The following is a 15253-nucleotide window of genomic DNA, read 5'->3' on the forward strand; positions in this document are numbered from 1 at the left end:
GGGCGGTCGCCAGGGAGGGGAGGGGGCCTTCGCGGGTGGGCCGGGGAGGGGAAGAGGGGGTTCGGGTGTTGGGGAGGGGAAGGAGCCCGTTGTGGGCGGGCCGACGAGGGGAGAGGGGGCCATTGCAGGCGGGGCGATGAGGGGAGGCCGGAGGGGAGGGGAGGCCATCGTGGGCAGGCCAGCGAGGGGAGGTCGTTGCGGGCGGTCGTTGGGGAGGGGAGGGGGGCCGTTGCGGGCTGATCGATGAGGGGAGGCCGTTGCGGGTGGTCATCACGGAGGGGAGGGCCATCGTGGCGGGCCACGGAGGGGAAGAGGGGGTTCGGGCGTCGGGGAGGGGAGGGGGGCCATTGCAGGTGGGCCGGCGAGGGGAGGCCAGAGGGGAGGGGAGGCCGTCGCGGGTGGTCGTCAGGGAGGGGAGGGGGTGCCGTCGCGGGCGGGCTGATGAGGGGAGGCCATCGCGAGCGGTCATCGAGGAGGGGAAGAGGGGCTTCGGGTGTTGGGAAGGAGAAGAGGGGAAAAGGCTGGGGAGGGAAGGGAAGAAGGCAGGTTATAAAGAAGAAATGGTAGTGCCAATTAATTTATTTTCAAAATTCAAATCTACGATCGATTTTTTGGTTGTAAAATATTAAAAAAAATTTATGACTGAAAAATCGATCACAAACTTAATTATAGAATAAAAATAATTCAAAAATTTTGCGATCGATTTTTCAATCGTAAAATTAATATTTTACGATCAAAAAATCGATCGCAAACTTATTTATAGATTAAAAAAATAATTCAAGAATTTTATGATCGATTTTTCGATCATAATTTTTTTTAATATTTCGTAAATAATAAATTTTGCAATCGAAAAATCGATCGCAAAATTTTTGAGCTATTTTTTAATGTATAAATAAGTTACGATCGATTTTTTGATCATAATTTTTTTTAAATTTTACAACCAAAAAATCTATTGCAAAATATTTTAATAATTTTTTAATTTAAATATATTTGTGATTGATTTTTTGGTTGTAAAATATTAAAAAAATCTACGATCAAAAATCCATCGTAAAATACTTGAATTATTTTTTTAATCTATAAATAGTTTTGCAATCGATTTTTTAGTTGCAAAATTAATATCTTGCGATTGAAAAATCGATCGTAAACTTATTTATAGATTAAAAAAATAATTCAAGAATTTTATGATCGATTTTTGTTCGTAAATTTTTTAATATTTTGCAACCAAAAAATTGATTGTAAATATATTTTGCAAACGAATATAATTTTTTTATATTTTTCTCTGAATATGGTATAATTTTAAAATTAAATTCATCTTCATCATTCGTGATCTAGATAATTATTGTTAGAGTATTGTCATAAAAGATCGTCTCAATCCGATAGTCCTAGCTATATCGATCAATAAAATTCAATTTCGATGGCCACGAATGATCGCATGATAATCTGATAGATAGAGATCATCGATGGATCCAAAAATTTACAATGATGATCTCGATGATATTTATAGCATGCTATCAAAATTTTATTTCAATCGGACATCATTATCATGGTCAATTTAGCACGGAATGATTTGGATCGTTAAATGAAAAATGAATGATCAAAAGGTCAAACGGCATCCGATTATAAGATGATTTTTTAGATAAATGATCTTTGCTACTATTTCGATTATTTGTACGATGGTAATCGTAAAATTCAAACCGCATGTATATGAATCATCCTAAACTGTCTCTTGATATTCATTCTTAAAGTACTTAGGTAATTATATTTGTACTTTTATGAGATCTGCTTAACGTAAATGATTTATATATGTGCGGTTTGAATTTACGATCACCATCATACAAACGATCAAAGTAGTAGCAAAGATATTTATCTAAAAAATTACTTATAATCGGACATCTTTTGACCTTTTAATCATTCATTTTTTATTTAATAGCCTAAATCATTCCTTGCTAAGTTGACCATGATAATAATGTCTGATTGAAGTAAATTTTGATAGTGTGCTACAAATATCATCAAAATCATTGTTGTAAATTTTCGGATCCATCGATGGTCTCTATCTATCAAATCATCATGCGGTCATTCATCGTTGTCGAAATAAATTTTATTGATCGACATAGCTAAGGCTATTGGATCGAGGCGATTTTTGTAACGATACTCTAATGAATTATTTAGATAATGAATGGTGAAGATGAACTTTAAATTTTAAAATTATATCATATTCAGAGAAAAATAGAAAAAAATTATATTCGATTGCAAAATATATTTGCAATCGATTTTTCGATTGCAAAATATATTTGCAATCGATTTTTCGATTGTAAAATATTAAAAAATTTTGTGATCCAAAAATCGATCGTAAAATTTTTGAATTATTTTTTAATTTATAAATAAGTTTTCGATTGATTTTTCGATCGTAAAATATTAATTTTGCGATCAAAAAATCGATCATAAAATTATTTATAAATTAAAAAAATAATTCAAGTATTTTGCGATCGTTTTTTGATCATAAATTTTTTAATATTTTGTAACTAAAAAATCAATCAAAAATATATTTAAATTAAAAAAATAATTAAAATATTTTATGATCAATTTTTTATTGCAAAATATTAAAAAAATTTATGATCAAAAAATCGATCGTAAACTTATTTGTAGATTAAAAAATAATTCAAGTATTTTGCAACCAATTTTTCGATTGTAAATTTTTTTAATATTTTATAATTAAAAAATTGATCGTAAATATATTTAAATTAAAAAATAATTGAAATATTTTTATCATCAATTTTTTGGTTGTAAAATATTAAAAAAATTTGTGACTGAAAAATCGATCACAAACTTATCTATAGATTAAAAAACAAGTAAGAATTTTGCGTCTGATTTTTCGATCGCAAAATTTTTAATAAAAATAAAACAATGAAAGCCTTGCAACGGATTTTTCGATTGCAAAATGGTAAATCCATTTTGCAACCAAAAAATTGATCACTAAATTATTTAAAAATCAAGTTAAATAATTGAAAATTGTTGCGATCGAATTTGCGGTTGCAAATCTATAAAAAAATATTTTGTAAATTTATTTTTATATTTAGCTTTTCGATTGCAAAATTGGTTGTGAAATTTTAATTTTGCAACAGATTTTGCAATCGATTTTTTCGATTGCTATATTAATTTTTTTATAATCAATCACAAAATTGGTCGTAAAATTTTAATTTTGCAATCGATTTTGCTACCGATATTTTTTGATTGATATATTAATTTTTTTTAATAATCGATCGCAAAAAATTTTGATCGCAAAATGAATCATAAATTTTAACCGAAAAATTTGTCGCAAAATCGATCACAAAATCACTATTTTCTTGTAGTGACGGTTTCTCTATTTGGTGTGGATAAGAGTGAAAGTCAATCAATTGCGCTCAAACTCACTGGAGGAGACCGTCTGGAAGAGAATGTGAATGGTCACACTTTTCAAATTTTGTGCAGACTGTCCAAAATAAATCCACCATTTAGCTGCAAGAATATTAAACAAAATTACATATTAGATTTCTTAAAATTAGCAGGCATGTAATATCAAAAAGTCCTCAGTATTGATATGTAATTTATCTGAATTTATTTTTTTGCTTAGGCAGTCGATGAGACTCCAAAGCTATTTGTCTTTTCTTAAACTGTTTCATCTGTGAAAAATATATTTATTAATTTAATAAATATATTATTGATTGCAGATCGAATTAAGTTAAATGCTCACATCTTAATTGACCTAACATATCTCTTGCAGACACATAGATGCGATTTCTGAATTGGACACCATCTTATATATTACATTATGGAGAGCAGTGAAAAGTTTATTGTTCATATCTATCCTAGGTATGGTGTACTGGAACTTCGGATTCAAATAGTAAGCTAAAAATAAATTTCATAAATGATGAAGTAGACTTATACAAGTAAAAGAAAAAAAAAATTTTCAGATGATTTTTGAATTCATGCTTACCGGCTAGATGCAAATCTCTATCCATCTGATAGCCCCAACGGTGCTCAATGATGTCGATGTATTTTTGGACATATTTCGGATCTATTTCACAGATCTGTTTCTTTATCCTCTCCATCATGTGATACAAGAAGCTTATCTGGGGATATCTTTCACTGTCCACGATGCGAAGTACCTCATATAATGGCTTGATGATCTTCACTATCTTATCATCCCATTGCTAGAATTATTGATTGGTCATCAAGTTCTCCACGTGACTTCCATCAGTGTCGGCCCTGGCATATATGCTTTCTTGTCACTCGGCACTGACAAACATCTGACGTAAAGCTATTTTCTTCTGCAGAAGGCTATCAAGTGCTACGTAGTTTGTTGCAAACTGTGTGACATCCGGTCTCAAGATCTCTCTCCTAGTATATTTCTGCATCAATGACAGGATCCATGTATGATTGTAAATAAATCTAGTAATAGACTGGGTGAGTCCACTGCCTGCTGCACTCTACGAAGCTTCCAATATCCATCAACATGAAGTCAGAGGCGGACTGTTGGGGGGGCAGGGGACCTTGGCCCCCCTCAACTTTTCCAACCTTTTATACGTAGGTTAGTTTTTTTAGGCAAAATTTTGCATATATAGGTGTTCCCCCCCAAATTTGACTAGTATTAGCTGTATTTAAGCTTGGAGAATCTTTTAAAAGGAAACAAATTTGAGGATTGATCTCCTTGCCGACTTCACCGGAACCGAATGAAAAAAAAAGAAGAGAAGAGAGACGCAGGGTGAGGGATCAGGGAAGAGGTCGTATTTGATTCAAACAGTACCGTATCTCTTGTACCAAAAAAAAAGGGCACTGAATCCCCTGTTTATCCATGGCCATAGAAAATTGAGGAAAGGATAAGGATCTTGAGGGTTTCGATAGGAGACGTGCACCGGTGGGGAAGGATCAGGGATTCAAATCCCAACGGAATGCCCCAGAACGTCTCGTGGGACATCGGGATGGGGTACCATCTCATATGTTGGGACAGGCCGTTCCGCTGGCATCCCAATATCCCGATGAGATTTTTGGGACATCCTTTGTCCCAAGTGTCGGGACGGGGTGGGACGGCGATGCATCACATTTCATGAGAAAATCGGGACAATCTTGTTCCATGGGATTTAAAATCTTGAAAAGAACGAGATCGAGCCTTATCTGAGGAGTGACCGTCTCCGACGACCGTCGGACGGTCTCGTCGAAGCTCTCCATTTCTCTAAAAACCCTATCCCTCTTTTCTAAACCTGTCAACCCTATTTCAGAAGTCTTCGTGGGAGATACCACCGAAATTTGCACCAACAGCTGCTGTCATCACTACCGCCATTGTCTCCGGTGAGCTTGCCTTCTTCCTCTTCTTTTTCGGTGAGATATTCCTTTTCCTTTTCTTTCTTCTTTTATTTTTGGGACCCCTGTCATCGTCGTTCGGACCGTCGTATCTGGCCGTCGCTGTGCCGCCACCGTCATCAGTCGCTTGGCTACCTTACCACTGGAACCCCACCTTGGTTGCCTCCTTAGGAACCCCAACCGACCATGGGTTCGATCAGGGAAGAGGATAAGAGAGAGAGAGAGAGTTAGAGAGAGATTAATTATGGGTGAACTGACTCAATCCTTTTATTTTGAGTCAACCCATTGACTAGACCTAACCTGATTGAGTCTAGATCAATCATGATAATGTGGATCTAACCCAAATCTAAACCTAAACTCGAGCCAGATTGAAATTTTTCTAATTCATCTTAATTTATCCTAAATTAAGAATTAATAAAATTTATTATCCATTTGTTCTAGAGCCTTTATCTTCGGACAAACATCGGATCTAGGGATTAGACTGTGAAGGTCATAGAATTTTAGATCGGATCAACGGTAAGTTTTCTCTTATCTCCGAATTTATTTTTATATACATATTTATGTATTTAAAAATTAAATTTTATACATAAAATATTTAAAAATTATTGAAGCTTGAAATTAGATTTTCTTTCCGATTATTTAGTCACTTACATCGAGAAGGAGACAACTGAAAATTTTACAGTAGATTTTATTATTGATGAATTTAGTTCTATAAAAGAACATCGAGTTCAATTCACATAATGTTTATGAAAAAAATTATTTAAATTAATTTTAATTATTTATTAATATTATTTATTTTTATATTCTCTTGGCCCTCTGCAAAAGTTGGTGTGGTCCGCTCCTGCATGAAGTCATGCAATGTGCAGCATATGGTATGTAGTAAATATATGGTCGCTTCTCCATCAGCAACTTGCCAGTGGTCTTATTTTGCGGCTTATTATTGTGATGACCTGCACGATATTCTGCTCTCCTACTGAATTAATTATCTCCATCTATCCAAGGATGTATGCGGCATCGTGCACCCTATCGGAAGCATCAACTGACTTATGAAAAAATATTTTTTCATTACAATATGTCAAAAAATTGATGATACTCTGTCTAGCAAGTTCGATCCAACCATCACACATCACCGTCAGTTCGTATATGGGCCATTTATTCTTATAAGAAGAAATTCATCTTTTCAAATCTTTCTTATTGTTGTCAAAAAGCTAACCATAGATATCTTTAGGTGCTGGAGGATCTACATCGGGGCCGACAACCTATATGGTTGAAATGGCAGACCGATAGTAAGTACTGTCCGCTGCATTCATTGGAGTATGGTTGAAATGAAATCATGATTCAATAGCTCGTCATATATCCTTCTTCTTATCCTTCTTCAATATAATGTCAACTCTCTGCTGCTTTGAATTTTACTGAAAAAAGTCTGTGGATTCAAATCATGGATGGTGGCTTTTATTGGAATGTCTTTATAGGACCTCCTCTTAGTGTCAAAAGTTTTCAATATCGATGAAATACTATGCCTATCTTTACTGACTGGCTTCCTGACAAAGATGGTCTCTTGAATTCGGACTCTCCCCTAGCAGTCGCAGAGTCAAATTTCATTCATAGAATGATGGTCCAAATCACTTCTTTACCTGACCATCTTCTCTAATTGATACTGATCATCCAGACTCGTTTGAATGGCAGTCTTAATCTGTCTTCTCATCATCTGGAGTGGAGGCCTCTGACTCTTTAGAATGATAAGAAGGTGGCTCTCCGTCTCGACGATCCATCTCTGTCCTTTTCTATTTTGTCCTCTCTTTCACTGCTTTAGAATCAGCGAATATTTTTTCATAAGCTGTCAGATCTTTTATAGACATTTTCGATATATAGCCACATCAGGATAACCACCATTCAAATACTGCTTCAACCTAGTCACTCCTCCTCTTTGAATTTTATGCTGTACCATTTGCATCTCTAATAGTACCGAGCCGAGAGCATCTCACCATGCTTCTAGCCAATGTCACGCTCTGGCTCCTTTTTACTCATTTCTGCAAGTTTAACAAAACACGATAGTTTAATAATTATCAAAAATATTATATTTTTTTATCATAATTTTTTTTTTAACTTCAAAAAATACATCTGATTAATATGTTTCATATTTCTAATTTCTTATAATTTTTATTTATATATAAATTTTTAAATTTTTAATAATAATTTTAAATCTCATAAATTTAAAAAAAATGTTATGTGCTTCAAATAATACTTTTGAATTAGCTAAAATATATTATCAATTTTACATATTTTTTTAATTGATTACATACTTATATATTTTTTATTATTTAAATAATTTAAAATTATTTTTAAATTTTAAAAATTAAAAAAATATTTGAGGTTAGATTCAAGTAGAAACATATCATGGATGCTACATATATTTTTCTAAGTCCATTAATATGCATTAGATGCTATTTATTTTTTTATTTTATTTAAAATCAATCCTAGGCTACTATGCATATCATGTATCCAAATCTTCACAATCAAACATAAAATTTATACTGAAAATAGCTTGAATCGTCCTAAACAATATTTTGATTTTATAATTTTTTTTGAAATTAATTTTTTAAATAATTTTTATTGCAAAAATATATATTTGAAAAAAATAATTAACAAAAATTAATGATTTTAGTGTAATCGTGTAGATCATCTAATGATTACAATATATAATGAAATCATGCCAAAATCATAAATTTTGACATGATTTTCTCTTATTTTTCTACATCTTATGTTTTTTAGCCAAAAAAGATGAAAAATAAAAAATATATAGTGATAGAATGATGAATTATCTTACTTTCGATTGAAATATGTCGTCTCCTCAAGTTGTAAAAAAATTTTGAAATTTTTTTTCTTTTTTTTGGGCTTCGATCGCATCCATCGTCGAAGTCTGAGAGCTTCTGGCTCTCTACATCTTTGCCTTTCTTCCGAAAGGTAGAGCCAAGCAACCAAGGCACCAATAATGGTGGTCGTAGCCCCCCTAACCAATAGGACTCCCACTCCCCCACGTGGTCAATACGGCTCGATTCGAGCGTAAATCGAGCCGAATCAAGCCATACTGTCCGATCTCGGGTGGTTTGCACGTGAACCATACTGAACCGACTGATTCAGTGCGGTTCGGATGATTTTTTGAAATTTCGGCCCAAATTGGATTGGTTCTCTACCGGTTCAGTTCGATATGGGGTGTACTGGCTGGTATGGAATACATTGCCAGTGAATCTTATTTCTTCGATGTCGATCAAATTTGGTGATCTAATTTACATGAAGATTGATTGGAATGAGATAAGATATGAGAAAAGAGAAGGGAGAAGAGAGAGGAATTTTGCGAGGCTATGTTCAAGAGGTTGAACTGGATTAAAAAAGTCAAATGTGAGAATTACATCATGCAATGACATTTAAAAACAATAAGTTCATGCAGTGGGATCTTTTTTTGAAACTAATGAGAGAAAGGGTTCTTTTCTTTTTAAATTTTCGAAGGAGATTTAAGTATCCAATACTCTTATTGTCTGTAGAAATAAAAGGAAACTAAAAAATGATTTAAGATTTATTATTATATAAATAGAATGCCATTAGAACTTACCAAAGAATAGTCTTAATATAAAACAAATTGAAAAACATCTTTTACTTGGAAATTGGAACCTGGGCATTACTCCTATAAGATTCATGACAACCATGACCCCTACCTTTTCTACTCCAATAAGGGGTCAGCTATAAAGTATAGCAGCTAGAGCTCATTAAAAAAGATATTGGAAGGATTGAGCAGATTCTGTATCTAGCTTATAACTTGATGTCAAGTTGTTAACTCTATGTACTGAATCTATAGGCAAGCTTAGGCAACAGTGAGACTTCCCATAAAACCTGTAAGGCTGTAACGCTATTTGGCATTGTTGTGGACTAGGGCTTGGCCTAACATGTGAGGTATTATCCGTTTGATCCATGGGCCTCACGGTTTTGCCCTTTAAAAGTGCCTCACGTGGAAGGATGATCTCCTCCTTATAAGCACGGGTCTCCCTTAACTCACAATCGATGTAGGACTATTGGTGCCCTCCACATTATTAGAACCACAACAGAGCCTTTATCAAGGGAGACTCTGATGTGTACAGTCCGAGGAGCCCACAGTTGTCGAGGCAGACCTCAGCCCCAAAGAACTGAGACGGACCTCGACCTCTTCTTGGCGCACAATTGTTGTGGATAGGTGTTTGGCCCGACACGTGAGGTATTGTCCGCTCTGGCCTATGGGCCTCACGTTTTGCCCCTCAAAAGATGCCTCACATGGGAAGGATGATCTTCTCTTGATAAGCGCGAGTCTCCCTTGACTCACAACCGATGTGGTACTATTAGTGCCCTCCATATTATTAGAACCACAACAGACATGTTTGGTGATCTATCTTATTTTTTTGTAGTTCTCATGCAACCAAAGAAATGCCCGCCATATTTTTTCTAGAAGATTTATATGGACAAATAGAAATTAACATAAAAATGATCCCCTCAATAATAAAGATAAAAGGCCAGTTCAAAACATAGGACCTAGATCTTGGAACGAATTTGAAATAGTACCACTATCTCCCTTAAAAACTCTCCTGAGACAATTGTCATGGTCTCATCTGGATTCCTCTTCCCCTCCCTCTCTCTCTCTCCATGTTGCCCTCATTCTCCTTTACCATGATGACCTATTAATGACAAAGGCAACATCACTATGGTTATTGCATGTGTGCAGTGCTTGCCCCTTCACCTTTATGTATTGACCTTATCCTTGACTTATTAGTTCCCAACTTCACAATAGGATATGTTGCCATTTGACAACAACTCATTGTCGATAGAACTCCAATGCCATTTTCAAAACCAAAATGCCTACCTCCTTGCACTCCTATAAAACACTTCTAGGCTCTCTCTCCCTCTCCTATCCCCTCTCTTCAAGTGCAAGAGCATGGCTTGATTTTAGTTAACATTAGCCCAAAATTTTACCTTGGTGGGGCCTATGTTTTTGGTTGAACCCAGTTTGCTCCAATTGACAAAAGAGTATGTAAAACGATTTGCAATTTTGCAATTGACATGCTCATATAACTATTCATTTTTTAAAGATGGATCAATTTACACATTAATGATATTTAAATGTTGTTTACACTTTGCAACTATCATAGGAAAGATTTTAAATCCGTGGGATGGAGCTGTCCCCATTTTCTTATGGAACGGGATGCACTGCCGTCCTATCCCGTCCTGACACTTAGGACAAAGAATATCCCAAGACATCTTGATCGGGATGTTGGGATGCTAGCGAGACGGCCTGCCCTGACATATAGGAGAGTACTCTGTCCTGGTGTCCCATGGGATGTCCCGCTGGGATCGGAATCCTTGATCATGGGAAGGTTATATTTAAGTGTAATATGGGAGGCAAATATAGTTTCTTGTTCAATGTGAAATGGTTAAAGAAATCAAAGGGGAAGAGACCCAATCCACCTTGAGTAGAAGCAAATGGTAAATAAGATGATTTGTACATGTCAAAAGTGAGAAGCAGTATACAAGCTAGAAGTACTAGAGTGATCTTGATGCAACATATATGGATTCAAGACCAGCCAATACCATTGATAGAACTCGCACGCATGGCAATAGAGTTGTAGTCTCCTATATCATGCATGTTACCTACCAGCACCACGTGTATACCAAATATGATATGGTAAAGATCATTGTTCATATAACAACAATGATCTCTAATTTGATCCCAAAGAGAGTCCTCCTAATCATCCTGACACTAGCAATCACTGTTCATGTTACAATACAATGTGAACAGTAAGAACACTTTCTTATTTTAATTTCCAGGCCAGCCAAAAAAAAAAAGAATAAAAAGATCAACCAAAGTGAACTAAAGACCCTTTATTGAGAACTAATCTTGGACTCTACTTGACATTAAATCTTAACCATATAACAAACCATTGGCCATGATTTTCTCCTCGATTACGCGTGATAGCAGGATGTGGCATCAAATGATATACTGCATCAGGACGTCCTTAGCTAGCCTGGATGGAGCTTGTAAAGAAAGATATAAGTATGCCATAACATTAGCTATGGTCCAAAATAGGAATACTTGGCATATGAGGATCCATAAAGCCAGACCCAGATGGCTGGGAAAAGGGTAGATGTTTATGTTTATAGTTATGGTTATTCTCCACCATTGGATTTTAAAGACTTTGAGGTCAATAGTGCAATATTAGGTTACTAACTCATGGTGATAATCAATCATGACCATTGATTTACTACTGTCGATCAAGCTCTGGTTGTAGCAAACTAGCTTGTCAAATATAACACCAAGAACATATTATCATACTACTAGAATGAAATCTTCATTATAGGAAAAATGTTTGTCTCTTAAAGTACTGAAACATGCCTCTAAAGATGAAAATTTGGTTCATGGTTTTAGGTATCGACTATTGAGACTTGTATTTGTATCAACAACCAAATGATACAAGCACACCAAGTGTCAATATATAGGGCATGCTTATCTGGTACCCCTTGGTTTAAGGAGCATGCCATGGACTGATTCCTTACTAGTTTGGCATGGTATACCTAGTACTGACCTTATGGACCTTGCTTAGATTATTTAATCTTTCTAATTCATCATCATGAGCTCTATGTTTGCTTTTCTAGATTCCAAGATAATCATCTTGTGGACCTCTAAATTCTTGATCTTTATTGAATACTCCTATCATCCTATGGATGTTGAGATATCTTTACTTTCAGGTCATCAGAGATATAATTTGTAGAATTAGGACCTTCTTTCATTTTTCAACTTGATCTCATTGTTCCTTTATTCCAGGGCTTGGGTTTGTCTCATACATATAGTGCCTCTCTTCTTCTTCCATTGGATGTTTTGGGTTTGTCTCTTATATACAATGCCTCTATTCTACTATTTATCCTAGTTGTGCTGTAATTGGCAATTTGCAGAAACTATCGTGTTAGTACCACTTTGTGTAAAACAGATCTTGGGGTCTAATTTTTATGAAGGTAATAATAATTGTAGATTTGAGATGAGAGAACAGGGTTTATGTGATTCACAGGAGGAAGATGATAACTAAAGGAAATTTATGTTAATTTAGGAAAAAAGGAAGAATGTACATTGTGACATAAGTTGGATGTGCAACCATCATTGAAGACTTGAAGTTTATCTGGCTCTTTGATTAGCATATGAATGAACTGATGCCTTCAAACCTGATGTTGGACATATTGATGATAGATCGAAGCCATGGGTGAATCCAAGAGTCAAAAGTCCAACTGGAGTTAAAGTTGGAAGAGATGCCTAACTTCCGTGTGTTTGATTCATCATATACTCAATACATGTTTGTCCTTTGGGTTTACCATTGCCTGAGACTGAGAGCAAAGTTTGAAATACAGTAGTATTGGGGTGTTAAGGGTCATGTATTTTTATGATATGTATTGTCATACGCCCTTTATACTCATGATTTGCTAATACTGCATGGTAGGACATGGTACATGCCACAATATGGGCAGTATATAACAGGATTGTCATTCTTCGAATGTGGCTTAAGAGCACACACTTGGATTGTTAGCCTCCTTTTGTATAATTTAAATCCTATATGAGGTCTAAAGGTTACACAAATTCCAAGGGCTTTGGGTCTCTTAAACACCTATAAATGCCTCATATACCTTTCATATTCATACAAGTAATGAAAAAATTAAATGAATTTTTCTTTCTTATTTCTTTTATTGGTGAGATGCCATGATCTATGTGAAGAACTTGCTGCAAGCCTCGCTTCTTCAGTTGGAGCCTCATGCAGACTGAAGACTAGAGGCCAAATGTAGATTAGGATGATAATATCTGAGGCTTTTGGGGCATCAGCAATTCTATCTTCTACTACAGACACCTATTTTGGGGCATACTTACCCTCCTGTGGTTCTACCGGCTTCTTATTTCTGAATTTTCAAATGTTATCCATTTTTTTTCAAAAATATGTTTCAAATCCAATCACGATCTATTGGATAGGAACAATGTGTGCTACCTATGACCCTTAGAATCCTCAGCTATGCTACACCTTATAAATTTATTGAAACCAATGCCATATCCATGTCCTTCCCTGGATATGGATCTTATTCTATACCTAGTTTTCCTAAAGGAGGACTACATTATACTGATATTGATGTGGGTTAGTAGAAGAAAGAAGATTTCCTTGTTAAGGCCTGGCCCAATATACATTGTTGACCGCTTCTTTAACATGTTAAGCTTTTTGAGGTCTAGTGGTAATTTAACATGGTATCAGAGCCCAAAGTGATATGTTTGAATGTCATTAAAGCTAATTTTGCCCTTCTATTTTCTTGAGCCTTTTCTTATCTTGTTTCATTCTTGATTATTCTTTGAGTGTTGAGTCATTCTTGACTTGTTCATGCCTTCACATGCTTCGTCCATGCTGCACATGAGGGAGGGTGTTAAGGCATGATATACATTGTTGAGCTCTTACCTAAAAACCTAAACTTTTGGGTTCTAGTGGTAAGTTAACATACCTGAAGTAGAGCACCGAATTATAGAGAGACAGTAATCTGATTTGTACACCTAATGCCTAACTCCTATAAGACTTAATACAACTAAAACTAATGCCATGTTTGGTTTATGGAATGAAGGCTGGAGTGGAATGGTAATCTGGATTTGGCTCCAATCTAGTTGGCACCACAAATAATGGAGTAATATTTCGTTTGGAATTGTCATTCCATTAAATGGGGGAGTTGTGATTCCACTCTTGAAGGGGATGACTGGCCATTTGTAGAAGAATGAGAATGATGGATACTTTTAGCATGAATGATTAACAGCATGCATGCTATAATTGGAATGATATATGTGGTATGTTAAATTAGCAGCATTTATGGTGTAAAATAAGAATAAATATTTACATTTGCATTTAAGAAAAATATTTTTTTGGATGAACAATGAAATTATGCATATATAATATAACAAGAGGCTTCCAACGTTATATAGTGCTCATTATTTTAAAATTTTCTTGTATTCCTTGATCAAGGCTCAAGAGTATGCTCAAATAAGTGTTAAATATTTGCTTTTATTCTGAAATATAATTGGCTAAGTAAATAATAGAATGGAATGGAGATTCTATTCCCTTGCATTCCTTTCATTTCATCCCACACAATGGAACTGGTGTGGTGATTCTCATTCTATTTCCATGTCTTCCGTTTCTGTTCCATTATAATTTCCCATTCTGATTTTTTTTTTTTGGGTGTGAATCAAACATGGCATAAATAAATACAAATAGTGACAAGTTGAAGATTTCCAAATAAAGAGTTTTAAAACTAATGTCCACCAAGAATTCCAGTTATTTCATCAAGGTAAGGATGTATCCACCAAACTCATGTCCATATCATTTTGCATTTCTCGATAAATATAATGTATCACTATTTTAAGTAGTTATTTTAATCTAGGTAATGAAGAACTAGTCATTGGTAATAGTTCAAGTTTCCCATTAAGTTACCAGCATGGTTCAAGTGTCCTATTCGGTTTGCTAGGCCGATTGCCCTCTTCTATCACCAAGAGGGGGGAAGAGAGAAAGAGAAGATCAACCACAGTGCTGTCCTCTGTGGAACAGGAGAGAAAGGGAACGAAGCAGAGGATCGCAATCGCGGTCCTCTATTCTAAAACCCTTTTTTATTTCTAAATTTCGAATTGAAGTCAGCAAACCTTATACCGACTTTCCTTTGGTGAACTCGGCAAACCATTAGCTGACTTCATTTGGAAATTTGAAAATAATAAAAAGAAGTTTGAAATGTCCTGGAATGGCACATTATGTGTCCGTACCATGCTGAACTGCTCACCTGCCAGGATGCCCTATAGTACCAGTTCAGTGAATCTTGTTTTAGATAATGATCCTGTTCA

General features: G+C 35.3%; 1 protein-coding gene across 10 annotated transcripts in view; it reads left to right on the forward strand.

Annotated features, from left to right (window-relative positions):
- Positions 1-15253, forward strand: part of LOC105052844 (AT-hook motif nuclear-localized protein 1) — a 32543-nt gene that overhangs the window by 14539 nt on the left and 2751 nt on the right. The window lies entirely within an intron of this gene.

This window comes from Elaeis guineensis, chromosome 10 (assembly GCF_000442705.2).
Source record: "Elaeis guineensis isolate ETL-2024a chromosome 10, EG11, whole genome shotgun sequence".
NCBI classification, from domain to species: Eukaryota; Viridiplantae; Streptophyta; class Magnoliopsida; order Arecales; family Arecaceae; genus Elaeis; species Elaeis guineensis.